The sequence below is a fragment of the Phycodurus eques genome, chromosome 8 (genome assembly GCF_024500275.1).
Source record: "Phycodurus eques isolate BA_2022a chromosome 8, UOR_Pequ_1.1, whole genome shotgun sequence".
Taxonomy (NCBI): domain Eukaryota; kingdom Metazoa; phylum Chordata; class Actinopteri; order Syngnathiformes; family Syngnathidae; genus Phycodurus; species Phycodurus eques.
The window spans coordinates 27,905,763-27,922,904 of NC_084532.1; positions in this window are offsets into that span (position 1 = coordinate 27,905,763).

Consider the following 17,142-nt stretch of genomic DNA (forward strand, 5'->3'; position numbering starts at 1 on the left):
TAGTTAATCCTGGTTACTTTCCATAAATGACGCATTCTTCCTGCCTCCTGCAGCCGCGGATATGTACAAGCAGATGAAAAACCGCCATTTCAGAATAATTTCATCAAAAAATTGCAGCCGCGTTTATTACACACGCTGTTGATTTGTCAAATAAATTGGATTACGGGCAGAATGTTTGCGTGCATCCATTATTTCTGCTTGCCCCCACACTTCTATTCAGACAGACACCCCTGGGCAATATTTAATATAGCAACATTACACGAAATGAGATCATTACGGCAACTCTTAATGGTTCTTTTTCTCATCTGGGTTACGTGAGACGAACAATAATATTTGTTAATGTCGCACCCAAGCAGTGGAGGAAAAACAACTGCAGCCTGCAGGACTACTTTTCTATTGGACAATAGTGCTATTATTATGATTAGTATCGGATTTGATGAAGGCACTTTTCGAAGAGGTTTAAGATTCTCGAGGAATTACATTTGCTCTTTTCTATATTAACGCGCCGCCAATGAGAAAATTGAGTTGCGTGAAACACGGAATACAGTGTAACTCCGCTTATCTGTCATTACATCGGCAGACATCATTTACTGAGAGACACATGACGACGTCCGCTTCCTGCAAGTGTCACCGGACGGGTTCAGAAGTGGGGCGAAAAATGTCATTTGTGTACCTCAAAATGATGTATTGAGGAAATAATAACGCTCAGATAATACAGTATTAATCAGAGGTGGGAGTGAGTCACAGGAAGTAGGTGGACCGCTGAGTATGGGCTTGAACACTAGAAACAAAGGTTTATATAAAGTGTAATTACTATATGTACCGTAGTATTGGTGTGTTGGTTGTGTGCCTTTAAGGGGCGGGGCCAAATGAGTGACATCAGGAGCTGGAATGGGTTTGGCCTTCATTTTGTTATTTTGTCTCGATCACTCATCGCGATTGTGGCTCTCCTTGCCCACACGCGAGGGCATTGCAGTACCTTTGTTGCTCCATTCCCCCCCCCCCGCCCACTTGTCTGGAACGGCGGCGTATCGCAAGCTCTCTGTAGCGCAAATTTTGGCTCGCAACACAAATCACAAAAAAAGACTAAGCGACGGCTCGTCACTGGAAAAATTCAGTACAATATGGCTAAAGCCGACATGAATAATACAACAGGAACTGAATTTACACATTAACGTCAGTGTTGCTGTGAAGACATTTACCTACAACCACTGCTATCTTTGGTTTTGCGATTTTACACTTGTGTGAAGAACCTTAGTTTTTATAACAGACAGTTCATTTCTCTTATTTCCTATGCTAAAAATGATTTTGATGTCCAAAGCCATCGTGTTAAACTTCAGCGACTTTCCAGAATTTGAGACACTTTTGAAATGCACGAATTCAACCACTGTGGTGAATGCGCATCAGTAGCGATTCATGTATTCGTTTTTCGACCCAAAAATTAACCCCGAAAAAAAAAAGGAAAACAAAAACATGGTCAGAAGCTAATGAAGAAAAGCCGATTCATTAGGTCTGTCCCTATCGAGTCTTTTTAGAATCAATTCTCCTCTTGATTCGTGATCGAATAATCAGCACAAATCATTATTATTTATCAATTGACTACTGATATGCATTTATTTGTCATTTAAGAGAGATGGACTTTGATGCTTAAACTGCATATGTTGCTACTGAGTGTATGGTATAAATTTGGTTTACTGGATATGAGACAGCAAAAAAGCTAAATGCTAAACGCTTAGCAATCGCGATTAGCATTAGCATGCTTGCAATTTTAGGTAAACCCCCCCCCCCAAAAAAAAAAAACAATAACTACCATTCAACTCACACATTCATCATGTTATATGTACATTACACATCTAACGGTGTTTTAAAAATCATTTACATACGGTCCTCTGTCATTTTTGGTAAAGGTGATCTATGGCCCAACACTGCGTCCATCTGCAGTTAATGTCCGTGAGAAACGTGGGTTCCGGCAGCGCAAACATAGTTCCGGGTGTAACTTTTACTTTTTGACTCTTTTACTTTGGTCCTGGCGGTGCTTCGAAGCAGAATTTTTACATCGACCTAATTTTGAAGCACCGTTGCAAAATTGCCTCCGAGCAAGAAGTTTTTCTCTCTCCCCGACTTGCAGTTCATCGGCAGTTTGAGAAGCTCTTTTATTGGATCATTGTATTATTACTTAATATTATTATTACTCAGTTAATCGTTTCAGCTCTAGTTGAAATTGTTTCGTTGCACATTGTGCAAATTTTAGCACAAGCATTTCTGTTCGGCGGAAGGAACAACTTTGAACACCCGTAGAGAACTGCAGTTGTTTCAACTGAAAACATTTGCAGAGAAAAACATCGGGGGGAGGTTTGAGTTTGTGCGATGCGGCGCAGTGTGTGGGAAAACGAACACAAACAAAACATTCCTGTTATGTTGTGATTCTTCCACATCTTGTGTGGGGAACTCGTGATCAGTTGTGCAAGCTGCATATAAACGCAACGGATGGATTAAGAACGCTCACACAAATAGAAAAGCGCTGGTGCTTTGAGATTCCTCATTATACACGCTGTCCAGAAAATCCAAGTCTGGACTCATGAAATGACCTTCTTGACCTTTTTGACATTTCCCCCCCCCCCAATTGGAATAATAATCCTTCAACTTTGTCAAAATGACCGCACAGTATAAAAGATGTTTGCTCATGGCTAACGCGAAATGGTGGAAGAATAAAAATCTTACATCATCTTTGCGCCCACACACAAACACAAGCACACGCTATCACGAGGACACGTAGCTGCTAATCTATTGTCATGGAGTTGTCATGCGGCGTGACAGGCTGCCGTGGTTAAGGGTTCTATCTTACAGACGCTCCACGGCACTGGAGCGTCTGTAAGCACTGGAAATCAAGCGACGCTGCTGTGTTTACGCTGTCTTTAAAACGATTAAATCATAATAATTAAAAAAAAAAAAAAAAAAAGCAGTGAATGACAAACGACAATGAAGTAAGGGTTGATAAAAAGAAAAAATCCTATTCATGTTAAAAAAGAACTAATACTAGTATACTATATAATATAAAATACAATACAAATCAGAAAATATTCTGATCCCTTTATTAATGATGCACCACAATATTGACATATAAATGTCATACTTGTAAACATGCATTATTATAGAGGGACTAAATAAAATCTGATTGCTAAAAATACGACTTCATCTAAATGTGTTATTAATATTATTATACCCTAATTTAATAAATAAATAAAATACAACAAACATTTTGACTAACGTATTCATTTTCCAAGTCAAAGGAATACGACGGCTCGTATCTAAAAAAAAACTAAGTCGGGTCCCTCTGATCTCAAGGCGCCGCTGTATATCCCAAATAAGATCAAATAAATGAAATGCATTCTGCTTTTGAATCTACACTCCTGCAAATGCTCACATTTTGACTACCGTGTTACATTTTACCGGCAGCGTGCTACCTTTCTCTCCTTTGCTTTTGCTCAATAGTAAAAAGAAAAAAGAAAAAAAAAAAAAAAAAAAAAAAGAAGAAATAAGCGAGGGCACGACAAAAAGCAAAGTGTATTATAAAGAAAACGGGGGCTGGGGAGTTATTTTCCATCAAAAGGGCAAGAATATGCTTTCATATTCCTCTCTTTTGAGGTCACAATTCTTTTCATCCCCGGTAATTGGGTCGCATATGGGAGAGTGATGAACGGAGGTGTGAATGGGACTGCGGTGACGCGTGAAAACGGAGACGTGCACCGCCGCAAAATACATATCATGAGGTGAACGAGTGCAGAAAGACACACGGAACACATTTGCACCTTCGATTGGTATGCAAGCACAATTCGGTGCAATGCAAACGAGAGCTTCAACCGTTCTCAGTTTTAACAATAAAGCTAAGCTCTTTGTTATTTTACACCTCGCGTGGTGGTAAGGCACAAATATCATTTCAAAAAATGTTCTTTTGTTTGAATTTTTTTGGGGAAATCTTGGTGTCATCCCATGCACTGCAACCAACGGGTCAGCTGAGAGTGCAAAACAAGCGAATGACTGACCAGTGGGTGGCAGTGTTTGTGATGCCTGTCGTGACCCATGCACAAGTTTTGACTTCAAAACGCATTCTTATCGAAGAAAACAGCTTTTAAATGGCTGTTGACTGTCGTAACTGAGGCTCACCGTTGACAACATTCATGGTTTTGATGAAAGACGCTTTTGAATAGCTGCTGACTGTAGTCACTGACGCTCAACGTTTGACTTTGAGACTCATCCCTTTAGACGAAAGCAGCTTTTGAATAGCTGTTCACAGTAGTGACTTCTACGCATCTTGATATCGAAACTCATTCCTAAGAAAACAGCTTTCGAAAAACTGTTCACAGTCGTGACTGATGCACAACTTGATATCAAAACTCCTTCCTAAGAAAAGAGCTTTTGAAAAGCTGTTCACTGTAGTGACTGATGATCAACTTTGACTTCAAAACATATTCCTACAAAAGACAAAAATTCTTTTTTATTGTTGTTCGCAGTGTTGACGGATGCATAACTTGACATCGAAACTCATTGCTAATCAAACAGCTTTTGAAAAGCTGTTCATTGTAGTGACTGATGCTCAACTTTGACTTCAAAACATATTCCTACAAAAGACAACAAATCTTTTTTATTGTTGTCCGCAGTAGTGACTGATACGTATATCAAAAGTCATTCCTAATTTATCAGCTTTTGAAAAGCTGTTCACTGTAGTGACTGATGACCAACCTTGATTTCAAAATTCCTTCCTATAAATTTTTTTTAAAAAGCAGCTTTTGAATTGCTGCCCACTGTAGTGACCAAGGCTCAACTTTGACGTCAGGCTTATCCTTAAAGAAGAAAACAGCTTTTGACTCTGTGTGAAATAAAACTCAAATGAAATGTTACGGACATTTTTGTGTTTTTATGAACAACAGCAACTGGTTGACTTACTTGGCTTCTTTGCATTACAAACACACCGCGCTAAGTGCGCCGTTCCCATACATACAATTGTTCTGTCGCCTTTAAGCAAACAGAACAAGTGCGGGTCACTGTCTCAATTTACACTCTCGTCTTTAACGGGCCAACCGCGGCGTATCGGCCAACGATCTCGAGTCGCTCCGCGTTGGTCTGATCCGTCCGTCGTATGGTGTTACGGCACAGCGCTAGCGCCAGAGCTAATCAGCAAAAGCCGGGCCTGACACACATTTACAAACCACAACAACCGGTCTCTGCGGCGGAGGACTTTTCGCCGCACGTTTGCGGAGTCGCGGGGCTCGAGCGCGGCCACTTCCTCTGCTCGGAGCGCAACACAACAAACAGGCAGATTGTCGAAGCACAAATCAGACACGTTGGAAATACAGTCATCGTTCGTTTATCGAAGACGTTAGGTTCCGGATCACCCCCCCCCCCCGCAATAGGTGAAATCCGTGAAGTGACGGCCACATACATTTTTGGGGATTATTTCTACATATTTTAAAGGCGTGCAAACCTCCCCAGACTCTTATTAATATTCCCCACACTCCGATTAACATCTACCATACTCTTGTAAACACTTTCTTTACAGCTATTGCTATTCACGGGGGATAGGGACAGGGCGAGACGGAGAATAGCGAAAATCTGTGGATGGTTGACCCCCCCATTGTAATTGGATTGAAACATTTAAATAAAATGTTACACCCCTCCAAATTCTTGAAAAGGCAGGGAAAGATCCTTTGGATGCACAACAACACCAGGTTCGACCCCCCCAAGAGACTGTGGGAGGAGGCTGGGGTACCTACGCAAACATGGGGAGAACATGTAAACGCCACACGGGAGGACCTCAACCGAGATTCGAACCCAGAACCTGTCGACTGTAACCAATACGTCATCGCGCTGCCAATAATGTAATTATAATGAACTAATTGAGAGACAGTCTAATGTTGGAAATGAATCATCGCCTTTCTCAAAACGGAACAATCCAATGTTGGCAGTTAATTAGAATGTCATTCTTTTCGATTAGAAAGATACAAATCTGCGGGCCTGCTCGCAATCGGAGATCGTGCAAATAAATCAGTTGCGGTTGCAGTTGTGTGTCTTTTGGGACACCGGTCCCGGAACCTTTCTGACACACCCTGGATGTGCGTTTGCCGCAAAAAGGCCATTTATTCGCCAGAATCAGAGCCGTGTCAATACGGTCCTCGCACTTCCGTGCTCAGGCATTAATAAGAACGATAAAGGACATATTGTAATGTTTGAGGTACCAAGGGGGCCTTTTTGTTATCATATAAGAATATCATATAGAGCTTAATAGAAAGAGGAAACAGCACAGCACAGACATGGCGGAGTCGAACAGAAGCGTTGTCACGTCGCCGCAATTTACAGCACTTTTACTGAAATATAAATAGAAAGCTTTGAACTGGGTTACCGTGGCAACGCCTAGTTTCCCCCACCTAAGTGCTCAGGTGGACAATAGCGGCGAGGCAATCATGTCCTCGCACAATGCCGACAAACACCTTTGTGCGCAGAGGGAACACACAAAAAAATGAGGACATTTAGCGGGGGGACGAGATTGAGGTGAAAAAAAAAAAAAAAAAAAGGGAGTCGGCATTGAGGACGGGACAAAAGCCCTCGATGATGGAATTGTGTTCTGCTCCACTGCCCCGATAAACTTTGACATCTCCAAGTGGAGGAGCCTTCTGCAGCTTTTCAAGCGTCTCGGACTCAAAGTACAGCGCAACCGCCAAAATCCGGCATATTTGGTAAAACTATCAATATTACCGAAACAAAACAAAACAAAAACAAAAACAAAAAGCTGCCCCCTCTGGCTCCAACTTGTGCATCTAATTAGATTTTTAAGAAATCACTGCGCCTGAAGAAAAACAACCAATCAGAGACAGAAGGCGTGACTGACGAGGTGTCAGTTCATTAGTGGGTTGTCTCGCGCTGACCTGCTAACATGGGCTTCAGGAGCTTTGGCAAAACTATGGTAGGATAGCCCCCTCTGGAAAATGGGAAGGAACAAAAAAATCCCATGCCAACTAGGCATAAAACTGGCAAACAGAAGCAGAGCGAAGGCAGTTGCCGGGTAAACAACGTGAGCTGATTGTGGCCGGATGTTGTCAAGTTCGCTATATAAAAACAGAATCGAGCGAGTGACGGCTCGTGACTGCAAAAACAAGTCAAGGATCCACTTTAATCATAAAACACAAAACGGTGTCACATAAAGTACATTATCCAACACAGGCAGCTCACAAAAACCGTGCACTTGGTTTTGTAATTTCACATTTGATAGGTCGAAGTAGGTACGTATGTGTATAAAAAGCCGCTTTTCCAAACTGTGTCTTCGTTAGAACACGGCGGATTGTTCCAGCATCAAGCATAGCTACAATGATGGGGAAAAACAAATCTGTTATCTAACACCTTTCCGCAACCACATTACACGGCTCGTACCGTGTTGTAATTTATACATTTATAAATCTGCAAATAAATGCAGGAACACTTTGCGGGGGAGCGGCAGGAGGGAAGACGTAATGTAAACAAGGAGACGTTCCGTATCAGAGTAAATGGCTGGCAGACGTTTTGGCAAACGGAATGTTCCGAACGAGAAGGAGAAGACAAAGGAGGAGTTCCCTCTAACAGGGATTTTTCACAGATTTCTGAACAATATTTGAGAGAAAATGTGTGCAAAAACAAACGTGTTGCGCGTGAAAACATGACAAAAAAAATACATCTTGAATAAGTGGGGATAAACCACCATTAAGCATTTTGTTGCTCCTCAAAAAGACAACAAAAAGAAATAAAAATAGTTAAAGAATCAAAAAAAATAATCAAAAAAATAAATAAAAATTGAAAAAAAGTTGAGTTGAAAAAAAAAAAAAGTGAATAGGTGAATCCCCGGAAAAACATCTTTTGATGGTTGTTATGCCCTTTGGTGCATTTCAGTCCGTACTTTTTTTTAATGACTTTCAAGGAGCTTCTGGTTTTACCGGTCTTTTTATAAACAAGTATTTGTACTTCTACAGCGAGTGAGTACTTTTGCGAACTCTGCTTACGTGTGTGCCGTGTTCACCTCGAGCACACGTGAAGATTTTTAAGATAATTCCTTAACTCATTCATTGCCAGCCTTCCCAGTTAACATGGATATTTGACTTCTAAAGCCGTCGATGGCAGTGAATGTGTTAAAAAGGTCCAGTTCCTTTAATACTTCATAAAAGCAAACGACCGTGTTTACATCATCTTCCCAAACTCTTTCTGAAATGTTCAAGAGCCATGACTGGTGCAAAAATTAAGATGATGAGCTGACTAAGTAAGCAGCATAATCTGATCGTCAATTTACCTTCGCGGCTGACCAGTTCCTTCTGCACGGAAGCGTTACAGCTGTCCATTTAAAAAAATAATAAAATAAAACAAAACTACTTACAAGTTTTCAGTTCTGAGCATCACTCGGTCAATTTCTCTCGCTCTCTCTTTTTTAATGTCGACCACTATGCCCAGAATCCTTGATCTCACAATGCATCAATGCTGACTACATTTGAACCTTATTACATTTTTCAAAATTTTGAACCTTTACACAATCTACCAATTTGTCCATTTGAAAAATCAAATATGGCTCATTTGAACAAAGGTTTGTCAATAAATATAAGGTGACAAAGGTGACAAAAATTGTCGTACAAAACAAAGTAACTTAAATAATTAGGTCTTAACTATGTAAAAATGTGCAAAAGCTTTAGTTTAAAAAAAAAAAAAAATATATATATATATATTTTTTTTTTTTTGTGTGTGACTGTGAGTTTGAGTTAAGACACAGTCGAGGTGCTGCAGGAGTTGTTTTTAAATAAGTATATTTTAATTACATTCAATAAAATGAATATTTGATTTATATTATTTTACTTCTTGTATTTCATGTTTTTTATGTTCTTTGTTCATCTCTACTATAATACAGCACTTTGCTACAGCTGAATATATATATATATATATATATATATATATAGTTAATTTGTTTTGCAGCAAGGAACAGCTGCAAACACGAATACAAGCAATCGTACATCATCTTCGCGCATAAAATTACATTAGTGCAGAACACCTTGTCCTCCTGATCCATCAGTTTCTTCTTCTTTTCCTTTCGGCTTGTCCCGTTAGGGGTCGCCACAGCGCGTCATCCTTTTCCATGTAAGCCTATCTCCTGCATCCTCCTCTCGAACACCAACTGCCATCATGTCTTCCCTCACGACATCCATCAACTTTCTCTTTGGTCTTCCTCGAGCTCTCTTGCCTGGCAGCTCCATCCTCATCATCCTTCTTCCAATATACTCACTATTTCTCCTCTGGACGTGTCCAAACCATTGAAGTCTGCGCTCTCTAACTTTGTCTCCAAAACATCGAACCTTGGCTGTCCCTCTGATGAGCTCATTTCTAATTTTATCCAACCTGGTCACTCCAAGAGCGAACCTCAACATCTTCATTTCCGCCACCTCCAGCTCTGCTTCCTGTTGTCTCTTCAGTGCCACTGTCTCTAATCCGTACATCATGGCTGGCCTCACTACTGTTTTATAAACTTTGCCCTTCATCCTAGCAGAGACTCTTCTGTCACATAACACACCTGACACCTTCCTCCACCCGTTCCAACCTGCTTTGACCCGTTTCTTCACTTCCTGACCACACTCACCATTGCTCTGGACGGTTGACCCCAAGTATTTAAAGTCCTCCACCCTTGCTATCGCTTCTCCCTGTAGCCTCATTCTTCCCCCACCAGCCCTCTCATTCATGCACATATATTCTGTTTTACTTCGGCTAATCTTCATTCCTCTTCTTTCCAGTGCATGCCTCCATCTCTCTAACTGTTCCTCCAGCTGCTCCCTGCTTTCACTGCAGATCACAATGTCATCTGCAAACATCATGGTCCACGGGGATTCCAGTCTAACCTCATCTGTCAGCCTATCCATCACCACTGCAAAAAGGAAGGGGCTCAGGGCTGATCCCTGATGCAGTCCCACGTCCACCTTAAATTCTTCTGTCACACCTACAGCACACCTCACCGCTGTTCTGCTGCCCTCGTACATGTCCTGTATTATTCTAACATACTTCTCTGCCACTCCAGACTTCCGCATGCAGTACCACAGTTCTTCTCTGGGTACTCTGTCATAGGCTTTCTCTAGATCTACAAAGACACAATGTAGCTCCTTCTGACCTTCTCTGTACTTTTCCATCAACATCCTCAAGGCAAATAATGCATCTGTGGTACTCTTTCTAGGCATGAAACCATACTGTTGCTCGCAAATACTCACTTCTGTCCTGAGTCTATCCTCCACTACTCTTTCCCATAACTTCATTGTGTGGCTCATCAACTTTATTCCTCTATAGTTGCCACAGCTCTGCACATCACCTTTGTTCTTAAAAATGGGCACCAGTACACTTTTCCTCCATTCCTCAGGCATCTTCTCACGCACTAGAATTCTATTGAACAAGCTGGTCAAAAACTTCACAGCCACCTCTCCTAGATGCTTCCATACCTCCACAGGAATGTCATCAGGACCAACTGCCTTTCCATTTTTCATCCTCTTTAATGCCTTTCTAACTTCCCCCTTACTAATCATTGCCACTTCCTGGTCCACCACACTTACCTCTTCTACTCTCCCTTCTCTATCATTTTCCTCATTCATCAACTCCTCGAAGTATTCTTTCCATCTAGCAAGCACACTGCTGGCACCAGTCAACATATTTCCATCTCTATCCTTAATCACCCTAACCTGCTGCACATCCTTCCCATCTCTGTCCCTCTGTCTGGCCAGCCTGTATAGATCCTTTTCTCCTTCTTTAGTGTCCAACCTGCCATACATGTCATCATATGCCTCTTGTTTTGCCTTTGCCACCTCTACCTTTGCCCTGTGTCGCATCTCAATGTATTCCTTTCGCCTCTCCTCGGTCCTCTCAGTGTCCCACTTCTTCTTAGCTAACCTCTTTCCTTGTATGATTTCCTGTACTGTGAGGTTCCACCACCAAGTCTCCTTCTCTCCTTTCCTGCCAGAAGATACACCAAGTACTCTCCTGCCTGCTTCTCTGATCACCTTGGCTGCAGTGGTCCAGTCTTCTGGAAGCTCCTGCCGTCCACCGAGAGCCTGTATCACCTCTTCCCGAAAAGCTGCACAACACTCGTCCTGTCTCAGCTTCCACCACATGGTTCTCTTCTCTGCCTTTGTCTTCCTAATTTTCCTCCCCACCACCAGAGTCATCTTACACACCACCATCCTATGCTGTCTAGCCACACTCTCCCCTACCACTACCTTACAGTTGGTAACCTCTTTCAGATTACATCGTCTGCACAAGATGTAATCCACCTGTGTGCTTCTACCTCCGCTCTTATAGGTCACCCTATGTTCGTGCCTCTTCTGGAAAAAAGTGTTCACTACAGCCATTTGCATCCTTGTTGCAAAGTCTACCACCATCTGTCCCTCCAAGTTCCTTTCCTGGATGCCGTATTTACCCATCACTTCTTCATCACCCCTATTACCTTCACCAACATGTCCATTACAATCTGCACCAATTACGACTCTCTCTCTGACTGGGATGCTAAGAACTACATCATCTAGCTCCTTCCAGAATGTCTCTTTCACCTCTAGGTCACATCCTACCTGTGGGGCATAGCCACTAATCACATTACACATAACACCCTCAATTACAAATTTCAGCCTCATCACTCGATCTGATACTCTTTTCACCTCCAAGACATTCTTAGCCAACTCTTCTTTTAAAATAACCCCGACTCCATTTCTCTTCCCATCGACACCATGGTAAAATAATTTAAACCCTGCCCCTAAACTTCTAGCCTTACTGCCTTTCCACCTGGTCTCCTGGACACACAATATATCAACCTTTCTCCTCATCATCATGTCAACCAACTCCCGAGATTTTCCTGTCATAGTCCCAACATTCAAAGTCCCCACATTCAGTTCTAGGCTCTGTGTTTTCCTCTTCTCTTTCTGCCGAAGAACCCGCTTTCCACCTCCTCTTCTTCTTTGACTTCGACCCACAGTAGCTGAATTTCCAACGGCGCCCCGCAGGTTGACGGCGCCGGTGGCGGACGTTGTTAACCCGGGCCACGACCGATCCGGTATGGAATTCTTTGGATGAACGCTCATATTTGTTTGGCAAGGTTTTAAGCCGGATGCCCTTCCTGACGCAACCCTCTGCATTTATCCGGGCTTGGGACCGGCCTACAGTTTGCACTGACTTGTGCCACCCATAGGGCTGCATTCTGATCCATCAGTTTATGTTAACTTAATTGACTGAGAGACCAACGACTGCAGTTTGGGGCCCCCTAGTGGACACGGGGCGCTAAGCAGGCTATTGTCTGCCTCGGCCTGAGCTCCAGTGAGGACGCATGGGGCAGCAGGTGGGCCTTTTCCCACACGATGACATCTTGACACCTCTTACACAATCCCGCAGCATGAATTCAAGTCAATCTGCAACTCAAAAAAGAAAAAATAATAATAATAAAAAAGTCCATTATAGTTCAATTCTACCGCCGACGGCGCCTTGTGTTGAGTTGAGTAAGAGCATTGTTCTTTAAGTATAAGGTTACACAATAAATCAGATGTATATGTATAAGAAGACCAGTCCAGATGGGAAAGTACACTAGAAGAAAGTTAAAAAGGACAGTTGAAGGAAATGATCGATTTTGCTTGTATATGCTGGCATCTGGTGTTTAAAATTGGTATTGCAACTCGAGTTTTTTCACTACAGGATACCAAAAAAAAGGCAAGTAGAGTGCTCTCTCGTGGATATTCATGGTGTTACAACTGCAAAGGAGCTAAATCTTTTTAACCCGACATCTCTAAAAATGCCAGTTTGCATTATTAAATAATATGGTTAATATAGTACCTTGCTTATCGTTTACACTGATCGAGGAGGAAATAAAATCAAGTGAGACTGATGACAAAAAAAAAGAAAAAAAGAAAGAGCTCACTGTCCGAATGGTTTATTCAGATTAAGAAAATTGACAAGAGTAACTTTTAAAGTCTCCATGCGGAGTGACAGGCAAAGTTTGGGACAATGTGGGGCACAAATGTGCGTGTGATGCCATGTCAAGTTCGGTAAGGTCATGTTGTGTAGTTTGTTATTGCAGGGTCATTTCCTATATTGCAGATGACAGTTTTGCAATGTAATTGTATTGCATCGCAGTGCAGTGTCGTGTCATGTTTTGAAATATGTAATGCGTGTAAATTGAATGTAGTGGTTTATATTTTTTTCGCAACGTAATGTACTGTTTTGTAGTAATGCGGTGTAATGTGCAGTTCAGTGTTCATTTTCCATGTCATGTAATTTAATAGAACGCAGCGTGGTGTAAAGTAATACAATGTGACGTCATCTGCATAGTGTACTACAATGCAATGTAATGTTTTGTAATAAAATGCAGTGTAGAGTAATAGAGTGTAGTGTGTAATGTATGTGAGGTTGTGAGATGGTGCATGCACGCACACACACAAACAGAGGCTGTGTGAACAGCTACTGCACTTTAAGTTACACAAAAAGAAGAAAGGTTATGTACACGTGGTTGCTCGTCATGTGATCGGGGGCCACAGGAGACGCCCCCCCCCCCCCCCACCCCGACCCCGTATTTGACCCCAGGACTGGTGTCTCCGTCCAGCGTCATTGTCGAACCCGAACATGATAGTCTTCACCTTCATTGTCCCGCCAAAAAGCGTATTTCATCAGAATAATCATAATTAAATTCCACGTAAGCATAGAAAAACAAACATGGACCCCCCCCCCCCAAAAAAAAAAGATCAGTGCAGATTACAAACAGTCACTTTACATAACAAAAACATATTTATAAAAAAAAATAATAATAATAATGCAAATGTTTATGAATTCCTCTTGTGCTTTTCATCCTCACCTGCAGACGAGCTCATATTTCATACCCCCCCCACACACACACACGTAGTTTGTATTGGCGAGTGTTTTGTTTCTTTCATACTTTGAACCTCATTTTCTGTGCGTTATTTTGGTGTTTGCTTGCCCACACCTTGCTGGTCTTTATTATTATTTTTTAAAAATGAATCCTTTTTTGGTTTCTTCTTTTTAAGCAGATCCTGCACTGCGGTCTTCCTCCGAACGCTTGGGTCCACATTTGGCCTCCACAGCAACGCCACGATCCTCCAATCCGGACACAGCATATCTGTATTACACTGCCCCCACGTGGCCAAGGTGTGCACAACAGAAGGTGCAGCACTGTCCATTGAATTGTAGAAAGAAATACGGTAAAACTGTTTAATTTCTTTACATTCTACTCAATTATGTCATTATTGTCTGTTTTCATGAAGAACAATATTACAGAGTGCTATTTTCCGTATTAAGAACACATTTCAAACATTTTTGTTGTGTTTTTTGGGGAGGCTGGAACGGATCGATGACACTTTCATTCGTTTCAACGGAGAAAGATGATTTGAGCGTTCCGATAATGAGTTGCGTCTCTTATCAGTGGCAAACTTCAAAAACTGGCACACTCTTCGCGTGCATATTTGTTATTTGCAAATGAGTCTTTTGGAACCTATCCTGTTACTTGCCGAAATCAGGACCTATTGGCTGGTTTTGTGCCCCGTTTCATATCAAAGTATTGCTTCGGTACATATCTTGTCGCCAAGGAGCTTTGTTGAAGTGAGGGGGAGGAGCTCCGTTGCACCAGGACACAGCCTTCTCCAACAGGCAAAAGTCATTTCACACCATCTCGTGGCATCTTATTACAAACCTTTTTATGGTGGGTGTCAATTACCCGCAGAATTTCACCGCTATTTGTGACACAGCTTGCCCCCCCCCCCCCCCCCACCCCCACTGTTGTTCCATTTTTTTAAAAGAAGGGGAACAAAAATATCTTTACATGACACCAAGGAAGTTTGGGGACTGCTGTACTGTCCTGAGAAAATTATGACGCCAGACATAACGTCGACTCCAACAAATCTCTAATCATTCAAGCCCCAGTATATATATATATATATATATATATATATATATATATATATATTTTTTTTTTCATGCACCAACTTCCTGACTTCCACTTGTGGGGGCCCTGATTTGTTTTTTTCCTCTAAAGGTTCCACACGTGGACAACAACACAAACCGATCAACAGTAACCGGCTGGGTCAAGACCTCGATGTGTTTTTTTTTCTTTGGCTGCGTGTGCACAATACAAGCAAAGCAATTTAGCGCACAAAAGCCTTTGAACAGGTCCTGTCAATTTGAGGAACACAATAAGGTTTTCGTGTGAACAAAAGTGTTTGCGGGGATACGACGCAAGCCGAGGCAGGCGGCGGCGGGCAGGGACGACGATCAAAAGAAAAGTCTGGTGGCGGTGGCGACTTTCGTAAGGATGGCTGATGCGTCACCTGATTTTCAAGTTAACTTACAAGTGCAGTGGTGCCTTGTAGATGTACAGTGGGTACGGAACGTTTTCAGACCCCCTTAAATTGTTCACTCTTTGTGATATTGCAGCCATTTGTTCAAATCATTCCCCCCCCCCCCCCCCCCCTCATTAATGTACGCACAGCACGCCATGTTGACAGAAAACAAAAAGGATTTGTTGAAGTTTTTGCTGATTAATTAAAAAAAGAAAACCTGAAATATCACACAGCCATAAGTGTTCAGACCCTTTGCTGTGACTCATTTATTTAACTCGGGGGCCGCCCATTTCTTCTGATCATCCTTGAGATGGTTCTACGCCTTCATTGGAGTCCAGCTGTGTTTGATGATACTGATTGGACTTGATTAGGAAAGCCACACCCCTGTCTAGATAAGACCTTACAGCTCACAGTGCCATCTCAGAGCAAATGAGAATCATGAGGTCAAAGGAACTGCCCGAAGAGCTCAGAGACAGAACCGTGGCAAGGCACAGATCTGGCCAAGGTTACAAAATGATTTCTGCTGCACTTAAGGTTCCTAAGGCCTCCATAATCCTGAAACGGAAGACGTTTGGGACGAGCAGAACCCTTCCTAGAGCTGGCCGTCCGTCTCGCCGTCTTGGAGTCCTTACTGAAATAAAGGTCCTTACTCCAAGATGGTGAGAAATAGGATTCTCTAGTCCGATGAGACCGAGATAGAAATTGTTGGCCTTAATTCTAAGTGGCATGTGTGGAGAAAAGCAGGCACCGCTCATCATCGGCCCAATACAGTTCCAACAGTGAAGCAGCGCGGTGGCAGCATCATGCTGTGGGGGTGTTTCTGACATCCAGGGACAGGGAGACTGGTTGCAATCGAAAGAAAGATGAATATAGGGATATCCTGGACGAAAACCTTCTCCAGAACCTCAGACTTGGGTGAAGGTTCACCTTCAAAAAAGACAATGACCCTAAGCACCCAGCCGAAATACCGAAGGAGTGGCTTCAGAACGACTCCGTGGCCGTTCTTGAATGGCCCAGCCAGAGCCCTGACTTAAACCCAATTGAACATCTCTGGAAAGACCTGAAAATGGCTGCTCACCGACGTTCACCATCCGACCTGACAGAACTGGAGAGGATCTGCAAGGAGGAATGGCAGATGATCGCAAAATCCAGGTGGGAAAAACTTGTTGCATCTTTCCCAAAAAGACTCATAGCTGTATTAGCTCAAAAGGGTGCGTCTCCTAAATACTGAATACTTATGGCTGTGTGATATTTCAGTTTTTCTTTTTTCATAAATCTGGGGGTGCTGTGTGTACATTGATGTGGGGAAAAAAAAATGAACAAATTCTTTTAGCAAATTGCTGCAATATAACAAAGAGTGAACATTTTAAAGGGGGTCTGAAAACTTTCCGTCCCCACTGTACAAGTGACACGACTCGTGAGATTTTCCAGACGCGAGTATTTGGCCGATTTTTGAAATTGTTTAATGATTATTTTGCTTTGAAAAAATGTGTGCTCCAATTGCCGCACTGAATTCAACTCGCATCACAACAACAAGCAGCGGTTTGGCATGTGGCGTGAACGAGTCTTGGGAAAAAAAAAAAGAAGAGGCTTCTCGCTGCTCGTTGCCACTCGTAGTTGAAGTTTACCTTCAAACTGAACATAAAAGAGAATTAACGGTCGTGTATTTAAAGCAACCGCATTGCTTAGTCGTTTGTTTAGCATGATGCTCACAAACAATGCAAAACCCCATAGACGGGCTAACGAAACTAGCATCGATGTTATAATCCTTTAAACAGTG